This window comes from Ciconia boyciana, chromosome 3 (genome assembly GCF_034638445.1).
Source record: "Ciconia boyciana chromosome 3, ASM3463844v1, whole genome shotgun sequence".
NCBI lineage: Eukaryota > Metazoa > Chordata > Aves > Ciconiiformes > Ciconiidae > Ciconia > Ciconia boyciana.
In genome coordinates, this window is record NC_132936.1 from 58,094,210 (window position 1) to 58,103,680 (window position 9,471).

The 9,471-nt window shown below is 41.4% G+C and overlaps 1 long non-coding RNA gene across 3 annotated transcripts in view; it reads left to right on the forward strand.

Annotated features, from left to right (window-relative positions):
- LOC140650026 (uncharacterized) overlaps positions 1-8,856 on the forward strand; it is a 29,931-nt gene extending 21,075 nt beyond the window's left edge. For 2 of the 3 annotated variants that reach the window (XR_012041827.1, XR_012041825.1), the window contains exon 5: positions 3,307-4,046. This is a non-coding gene — a long non-coding RNA (uncharacterized lncRNA). Of the gene's footprint in view, positions 1-3,306; positions 4,047-8,755 lie in introns of those variants that run through there. The other variant, XR_012041826.1, reaches the window with a different exon arrangement.
- Positions 8,857-9,471: the final 615 nt, after the last annotated feature.

Sequence of the window (9,471 nt, forward strand, 5' to 3'; positions counted from 1 at the left end):
CACACAGAGGCACCGACATTCCAGCATTCTGCCGTGGGCAGGACCAGGGGAAGGGCTGGAGCAGCTCCCTGACAGTCCCTGGGGAGCAGGATGCTGCAAGAGGTGGTGCAGCCCACTTCTCATGGCGCCAGGTTTCTTCTCACTAAAAGCGGGTGCAAGGCTGGGGTCAGGTTTGGGTTATACAGTCTGAAGCTACCTTACTTCTGAAAAAAGGAGCATGCCCAGCTCTAATTAATTTTTTTCCATGACCTAAAGTATGCCTGTGTAGGCAGCCCTCAGCAGACAAGGATTATTACCTGTAGTACCAGTAAGCTCAATTCTTTTTTTTCCATACTAAGGAGTATTTCACTCTTTATATTCCAATTTATCATTCCTGCTCATTCTCTCTTGAACACTGTTAGTAACCGCTGAGGACAATAGCCATGCTTTGTAGGGCAGAGGGCAGAGGAAGAAATGAACAAAGTCTTTATCTGGGTTCCTCTTTGGAGGGAGCTGGAGACTGGACTTTTTTTTCTCTTCGAGGAGGCTACGGCACTGTCAAGAGCCAGACAGCGTACATACCTGGCCTCGGCTGTAACCACAAGGAGACAAATGGGGAAGATAAGCTGTGCAGCTGCCAGGACTACTCGGTACTGAGCTACATTTCTGTCTCAGTTCAGTCCGTGCACTTTAAGCAATATAAGATTCAGCCTCAAATCAAAAGACAGTGGGTTTTCTCCGTGTAGGAAGCATGCTATCCGCTGTGATACATAGTGAACTCAATATACAGCGGGAACAAAGGACAAATGTTTTGTTGATATTGTTTCCTTGTCAGTGAAGCCCGATGGCCCAGAGTATTCAACGGTCTGACACATCCAGAAGGTGATGACCAATTGTTAACAATCCTGTGAGCAACTTCTGCCGGTAGTTCTCAGAAAAAGCAGTGCTGTGATGACGGAAAGGCACAGGATGTTACGGGATCCGTCTATGGCTTCTGAGATGTGGGAAGCAGAAAGTGCTCTGTTTTCGGAGGATGCACGGCTGTAAACAGGAAGCTTTGCAGGGCACAGCTGAGTCCTTGGGCTCTGTGTGGGACAGGGGGACAAATCTGCTGAAACAGGTAGCTTCAGCCAGCATGGGATTGTCGAGGCACAGACAGCGTACTCGGATTTCCTAAAAATACATCATTCATCCTTGTCATTGCTAGTCCATCGGGCCAGCTCGTGCACTGTTGTGTTTTTAAACCACTGGAAAAAAAGTGAGATGTTCTGAAATCCAGGGCATTTTGGAAGCACTCTAATGGCAAACACAGGCTCCCTTAAGACTTTCCACTTAGGAAAGCACCTAAGTTAACAGTGAGTTGTTAAACCAGTATTATGAGGAACTACTGCCAGTATTTCATTGAATTAATTTACTATTAGTTGAGTTAATTAAAGACCAAATCATTTCAGCCAATCCCCAACATAAAAAAGTTTGACCAGCTGCAGAAAAACTGCACAGGGAAGGAGAAGGAATGGGGTCCCTAGAGTGCTTTAGCAGACCTGCTCTGAAGCTACTGGCAGTCCAAAAAACCAGACAAAAATCACTTGTCAAAAGGACCTTGTATTTTGGCTGTGCAGGGAAGAATGGCCAGTACATTCTCACAGGGCAGATTCAATCTTCTCAGCCCTGCCCCTCCCTCTTCCCCAAAAATCCCGTTGCAAAACCTATTCCTCAAATTATTCCAGTTCTGCTGGCGTTAAGATACATGAGTTTAATAGCTTAACAAAGGATCATGGGAACAGATAAGTGCTCCAGCACGTCCGCTATTGTGTTTTGTGTTTTCGGCACTCACTGTTGCCAAATGACCACTGAACAAAACGGCGCCTCTGACAACAATGCTTATGCCACAGCATTAATGAGTAGAGAAAAACACATCAATTTAGGAGTTTGCATTTTGATCATTTTTACCACAAAGACAATGCACGTGTACAATCCCCTAAAACTTAGCTAGCGGAACCCAGAAAGGAACTGTAAGGCTAGGTCTTATCACTTAAATTGAATGCGTTCACCACAATGACATGCATTTTAACCTTCTAAGGCAAGCAGATAAAAGTCAGGAGGCTGAAAGGACCCTCATCCTCCAGCTGGCCACTTACTTCTTACCATGTCTTCAGTGACAAAGGCTGACTCAGGGAAGATGATCCTGAATGCCCGCAAGTTAGAGCAAGGCATGTAGAAATAATCTGCCCTTTCACCTGCAGGTCAGGCACCACTGCCTGCCACAGAGCCTCCAGAGGACCAGGCAGAAGCTGGCACCCAGAGCCATTTCTGCCACTCAGACTTCTTATGCTGGTTATCCTGCAGTACAGCCTTTGAGAAATAACTCAGCACTCTTATTTCATCCCTGTGTTACAAATAATGAGAATACCTTGTTTGGGAGGGGAAATAACAATCAAATTGCAAAGTCATTTTCTGTATAGGAGTGAGTTATCAACAATGATTTATTTACTTCTCACAATAGATTTTAAATTGGGAAATAGGAAGGCAGAGAAGGGGAGAGGCAGACAACCTAGTAATAATACCCAGCTTGTTCTAATAGAAGCTGAGAAACATATTGTCTTTTTCAGGCAAGAAGCATCTTGCAAAAGGAAGAGTGTTTGTTCGTGAGTAGTCTGTTTCGCCAGCTCTGTCTCCTAAAAATTACCAGACTTGGCAGACAGGGGTATTCCTTAGATTCTTTTAAAAGTAAAACCTTCAAAAGGTTAACAACAAACAGGGACAGGGGCATGAGTCAAGTCCTGGAACAGCAGTAATTCCATCCAGTGAATATTAACCAAGGATCCTTGCTTCAGTCTTAAGCAAATATCCAGTCACCTTCATGCTAACTATTTTGGTATCTTCTCTACATCAGCATTTAGTTGGTTTAGGCCCTACCAGTATCTCATTACCTATAGATGAAAGAAGAAGGTAGCTTTTTGTCTGCTGAAGAAGCCTATAAATCTCCCCTCTCTCCATGGCTTCAAACACCTGGCTCTACTTCCTACCCCTACGACTAGCCCAATGCTGCCTCTTGCTCATTCTCTCCTACACTATAAAACTTTCCTACTTTATCTCTCACTCGTCTCTCATAACTAATCCTTAATGGGTACCAGGTGGCTCCACTGACACACGGCGCTGACTCTTCCTATCACAGACATTAACTCCTTCCTTGCTTCGCTTAACATTAACATTCTATGGATTTGAATATGTCATCCCATGATGAGAACTAAAACAGGGTGGAGGAACTGGGAAGAGTCTTATAACCCCACAAACAAGATGTTACCATCCTCTTTCTTTCCACTTTAGACCAGAAGAGCTTCTGTGCAAGTAATGCAGAGTAGTGGACAGAGGAGTGGATTCAAAGGCAGGAGACCTGCACCCTGTTCTCTGTTCTGCCACTGAACTGTATGCAACCCTGCCATTAAGCAAGAACAAAATAGTTATTCAAATATTTCCTGCTGGCCAAGGGTTTTACAGGAAAAGCAGAGCAATAAAGGCTGAAGAACCTTTTGCTATCGTACTTCTTATTAAGTGTAGTAGCAGCCGGGAGCTCATCACTACTAAGATGCTAGGTAAGTTGCTCCTACTTTAGGAAACTTGTAATACAAAGAGGCAGAACAAAAACCTCTGTTCCCTCTGGGGAACAGAGACATGACGGTGCTGGGACTAGTTGATTCCTTATAGCACTCACTTAAGAGAGCCGAGCCTCGAACCCAGGAGCCTTGCACCCTGTCTACAGCCAGTACAACTATTGAGACGCAACACCAAGCAACACCAAACACCCAGGAGATTGTTGGTGTTCGAAAGTAGAAAGATCTTCAAGCCAACAGAGCTGGAGAAGAAGATAAAATAAAGAATTTTAGTGAAGCTTATTCTTTTAGAGTTAGTCTGATTGCATGGTAGCAAAAAGTATCTTTGGAAAAAATACTTTTATAGTGGAAGAATTACCATCTAACTGTCCAGTTTAAATAAACTCTAAGAGATTTGCATTGTGTCACTGGGCTTCTAACTACAGACACCTGTGGTAGAATTAATCTGAGCGGATATAGGTATCTGTGACCTGACCTAATCATCTAGGTTCCCTTTTTTTAGAGAACAATCCTAGAGCACAATTGAGCTCATTTGCAGCTGATGTCTAAAACTGGTGAGATGAGTCTTCTACAGTCAGATGAACTGTGTCCTGTCCCATCTGCCAGGTGACACTCTCCTCCAGTAGTTTCTTTTTTATATTTGAATCAAATGAATTGTGACTTTTGGCTGTGCCCTCTATAGATCACATTTCATATAGTATCTTGAAGGAGCAGAAAACAAGGCCATAAAGAATTGGCTTGTGACTCTCAGAAATCTGCCTATTGCTTTCTGTTATTGTTGACACCAATGTGGACATGAAGGATGCCTCACCAAAGGGGATATATGGCATACTCTCTTCTCTGCTTTTTGCCTCTACTTAGCTGCTTCTATGGAGAAAAGGGGAAGCTTTGATCAACTAAACCACTTATAAATTAATATTTTCACGTAAATGAAATAAATATCAATAAAATCAGTGATATGGGAACCATAAAATATTCTGAACAAAAATATCTTCATGAACAACAAAAACCCCTAAGTTAAGAGGAAAAAGAATTACTTGGATTAGAAAACCACGAAGGATTTATTTTGCATTGTTAATGGGATCCAAATGAAATGGAGATATGATTTCTCATTGAAAAAAACAATATTTTTTCAAATTCCAGCTACACTTAAATCTATTCGTAGGTGCCAAACCTTTTTAGTAAAACCTTCTGGACTCCAGACTTGCAGGTAATTGTATACAGTCACATGCTGCATTCCTCACTCTCAGCTTCCCTGTGCTTGTGAGTTGAGAGTCAAATTCATTTTTAATTGTGATCTGCAGCTGACATATCCAGGACATAAATGATTTCAGTCACACCTGTATTAACCTTTGTCGGGTTGAACCGAATCACGAGTCCATGGCATCATTTTCCTGCTAAGTTCCACCCTCATTTGTGTTTACAACGTTACAGCTAATTTTGTTCCTCTGAACTCAAAATGCTTCTCTCGTTGTGGTATCTTTAAACTTGTTTAGTGGCTATGAGGATGAACTCTTGGATACAAGGCACACAAGAGATCTAGAAGACAAAGATTCTTATACAATATTTAAATTGACGTGTATTTAAAATTTTCCAAAGTAAATGATAAGAAAGAACACTCCCTAGCAGCAAAACAAATAAACAATAACTTGACTTCAAAACTTTGCTAAGCTACAAAAGATGGTAAATCACAAATGAGCCACACTGAGCATTTACTAAAAGTGGGTAAGTACAAAAAGTAGACACCCACTTGCTGAGGACGAACCTTTCTGCAAGCAGGCAGAAGGAGGACTTGCAATGAGATTGCCATGGTCCCCAGCTGCTGCTGGCCCATCAGCTGAGCAAGCTGTGAGCTGTGGACAACATGGTGCTTTCCTCTCCACACCAGACTCCCATTTCCTCCGGATGTGAACAGGGCTATAGAGTGTCCCTGAACCCTGAGATTAAAAGTCACTGGTCTGCTGGTTTGTGGAGGAGTTTTTTTGACTTTGGCTTAGTGGCATGGAACCATCTGCTCGAGCAACCACCTCTTTCTTTCCCAGTGTGAATCTGTCATCACGGCAATTAGATGAGGCTCACAGGCTGGAATCTGCTTAGCTTAGAAAGTATCAAACTGCTGGCAAGCCACCGGCTCTGGACACTCGTCTCTGGAACGTATTTTGTCTTTGGTCTGAAGGCAGCCACATCTATTGTCTCTCTCAAACAAATTGCAAAACTCTAATGTTTTCCCCTGGCTTTAGGGGGAACAGGGTGGGAGATGTGTGGTGAGGCAAGGGTGATTTTTAACTTTTTTTTTTTTTAATTTGTTTGGTTGTATTTTGCAATAACTTGTGGAAATTCAGTGGTTGGATTTTTTTAAGTAATGTTTTCAAATAATTGGGTAGGTCTCCTGGAACACTGTTATTTTGTATAAAATCAAATAAAGACAGATATAATACACAGATTCCCCTTATATGCTGTTTGCCAGGATGGGAAACATACCCATGCTAAAAAAAATTGGAGAGTTTTAAGGGAGGAGAAAAGAGAACTGAAAAAACAGAAACAGTTTAGTTAAAACATATAACCTGATACTGGAGGGGGAATGTTCTTCAGGTATGGGTTCATAATTTTTGGCAAGATTATTTCCTTATATCTTTATGTTCTTCTGTGTATTTAGACAACACCCTTAGCTAGAATTTCACTTGGTGGCTTGATGGAGAATACTTTGGTCACTGAGTATTTTAAGCTCCTTTTTTTTACTCTGGAGAATTTAACTGTTTCAGCTCAGTGTAGCACCTTGCATACACTTGTGTTTTCTGTCTGATTGTTTTAAGAGAGATAAAGCCAAGGATCCCCTGGCTGCCTGGCAGGCCACCTCCTACATCTATTATGTACTGTCACATGCTGTGCTCCAGGTATCCAGGTATCTCATGTAGCAATGCAAATGGAGAGATAGAGGGAATCCTACTCTCCTGGCCAGTTGGCTCACAGGGTTGTATGTTTCAAGTCACGCATTACTTTAGAGGTGGCTAAAGAAGAAGTCTAGTGGTTTCTACTAAAGCATGAGGTTAGAACTGTGGCCAGTCTTCAGGGTTAATTGATTCCATAGAAAGCACGTGGCCTCCTCACTGATCAGAGACCAAATGGCACAACATGAAAAAAAATGACATAATGCATCTTAAATCATAATTCATTCTGAAATGACAATTGCTATTTAACAAACCCATTTGCCTCTGTGTGTGGTTAAAGGAAGCTGGATTTATGTGTTCTTGTACAATCTTTATTAATGAGTCCCAGATATTTCTACCAAAAATGCTCAGTGTTCAAAAAAGAGGTAAAATATAAAGAGAATTTGGCTCACCGGTGATGGCAGCTACCCACCTAGACTGCAATGCATCACTGATTTCTTAACCAAGGCAAGCCTAGTATTTAAGCATGCAAATAAGGTTAAGTATGTAGCAAAGTTTCTTTATACTTGGGTACAATGCAACTATGTTTTGCATACAGTTCCAAAGATGTTCAGTGTCATACATTATGTTTATTACGTGCTTAATAAAGGGGACCCAGAAGAGATTATGATTTGTAGAGGAGAGGGGAAAAAGAAAGAATGTTAGCATTTGATTTTCTGTGTTGAAATATTTTGTAGTTTCACTAAAAAACAAACCCTCAAAATGGAATTTTATGGCTCATTATTTACTGTATAGTTTAATGTGAACAAATTTTGGAGAATAGTTAGAAGCAGCATGTTTTTAAATTAATTATTAAAAAGCCAAACAATGGGTTTTCCCAGGTATTTGTCACAGAAGTTGGAGAAAACTGACCCCCTCACACAGGCAAGCCATGAGTAGAGAAGGCATCACTCTCTAGAGAGTTTTGTAGTAACCCACTCTCTTCTGTGCTGCTTACAGTTAAAGGGTCTACAGAGCTGGGAAAGTACTTGCTCCACTGTATCCTAAAATGTAACCAGCTGTAGGACTGTGCTGTTCTACAGACAGAACAATCTGCTGGTTTGGGCTCTTTTCTTACATATGCACAAAAGAGAATTTTATCCTTAAAATCACACAGCTTAAAAGATATATTTGTTTTCCTCAAATGCAGAAAAAGTACATAAATAGCTTTATTCTTTAGCATAAAAGATATAATGTGAAGTATTAAAACAATAGTCTACAACATCATAAATAATAGTCTGTTTTCTCTGTAAAATAAAGGAATTTGGACTTCAAGCCAGTTTCAAGAGCATAAATAACATTAATGCTCCATTAGGGTAATTCATCAGTATATACTTAGCAGACCGACTAGAGTGAAAAAAAATGAAAAACAAGTATTTTAAAAACTTGACAGCATTATAAGGTACATTCTAAAAAGGAAGTCACCTATTTTACCTACCAAAACTAAAATCAATATATTATAGCACCTGAATCTCATCTATTCTGTGCTACTACTGAGAATTAAGGGAACAAGAAAAACCATTATCCATAGTAAGGGAGTCGGGCAAGCAAAAAATGAAGGCAGGCATGTGCTTCTGACCTCAGATGAACTGGTAACAAATAAAATGTGCAGTCTTATGAAATGCTGAACACATCTTGGACCCAAAAAACCCCTGCCTTTTATTTTATGCATGTGACCGGCCCCTATCAACAAAGGACGAGCTATATTAACCGCTCACTCTATTTACCTATTCGGGAAGCATACAGCTCCACACACTGCAATGCATTTCTTATTTGTTTAGTTGAGCAGCTGCTTCTTTCCTCTATCCCCTGCTGCAGCTGTGGGACAGGGTAAGTGAAAGAAAATCTTGCTGCCTTTTTCTCTGGTACGGTGGTTCCTGGTCATTAGTGCCTTCCGAGGAGTGAGCTCCAGGGTCATGGGCTGTCCTTCGGGAAGCTTTGTTTCCTGCACTCGTAATATTTAGTTGAAGCTGACAAGTCCGTCCTTCCAGCAGGACATAAGTGATGTGGGAGTCACGCAGTATGAAGTGCGCTCAGTAATTGAAGCCAGTCCCGCTTAGGGCTTTTGAAAGGAAGCATGAAGCTTTGCATTCGACCGAGTTGTCAATGGGGCATCAGTGAAGAGAAAGAAGACAGGCTCACATGCTCTCTGTGGTCCGTGTCGCTGGGTAGACGGGCTGCTGTGATTTGAAACAGCTGTAAATGTGATCTTAATACTGCACAAGTCTTTGATTGCAGTGTTTCAGTCTCCGGCTGGCTTCTCCCTGCAGTCCTACATGAAGGCGAGATGGTGCAAAGCGGGGAAGGAATCCCTGGACAACAATGAACGCAGAAAGAGGGATTCAAATGTCAGCTGGCAACGCTGACATATATCGTGAGATATTTTTTTGCCTGTTTTTAGATCTCTCATGCAAGCAGTCTATAAAAATGTACACAGAGAAAAAAGATATTCTTCTTTCAGTGAAAATTCTTTCCTGAGAAAACATGGTGTTGACACTTAGTGCTACATGTACATATTCTGTGTATCACCTACATGATGTTTATTGTCCCAGTTATCGCCTTGCTGAAAGTATTAGCTACTCCGAATAATTCAGCATTAAAGCAAAACTTTAATTACAACCTTACGCTTCTGAGAAGGTGCTAAATGGATAGAGGACAAGATATTTTTATTCTTCACTCTGACTTGTCTTAACTCATCCATTGAAATTACTAGTCCAAATAGGCTCGCTGTCAGGGCCTGACTCATTGAAGTCACTGTCCTCCATAACCATATCACTATGGGCTTGAAAGTGTCTATGGACACTTTCAGGAAAACACAGCTGTGTGAGCATGTGCCCAGTGGAACTGCCTCTCACAGAGGGGTTTTGCCAGACCTGAAGTACATGCTGAGTTATAAGTAGTCCCATGGACCATTTAGCTATTAAAGGTAAACCTGAACTGAAGAGCTTTCCTGG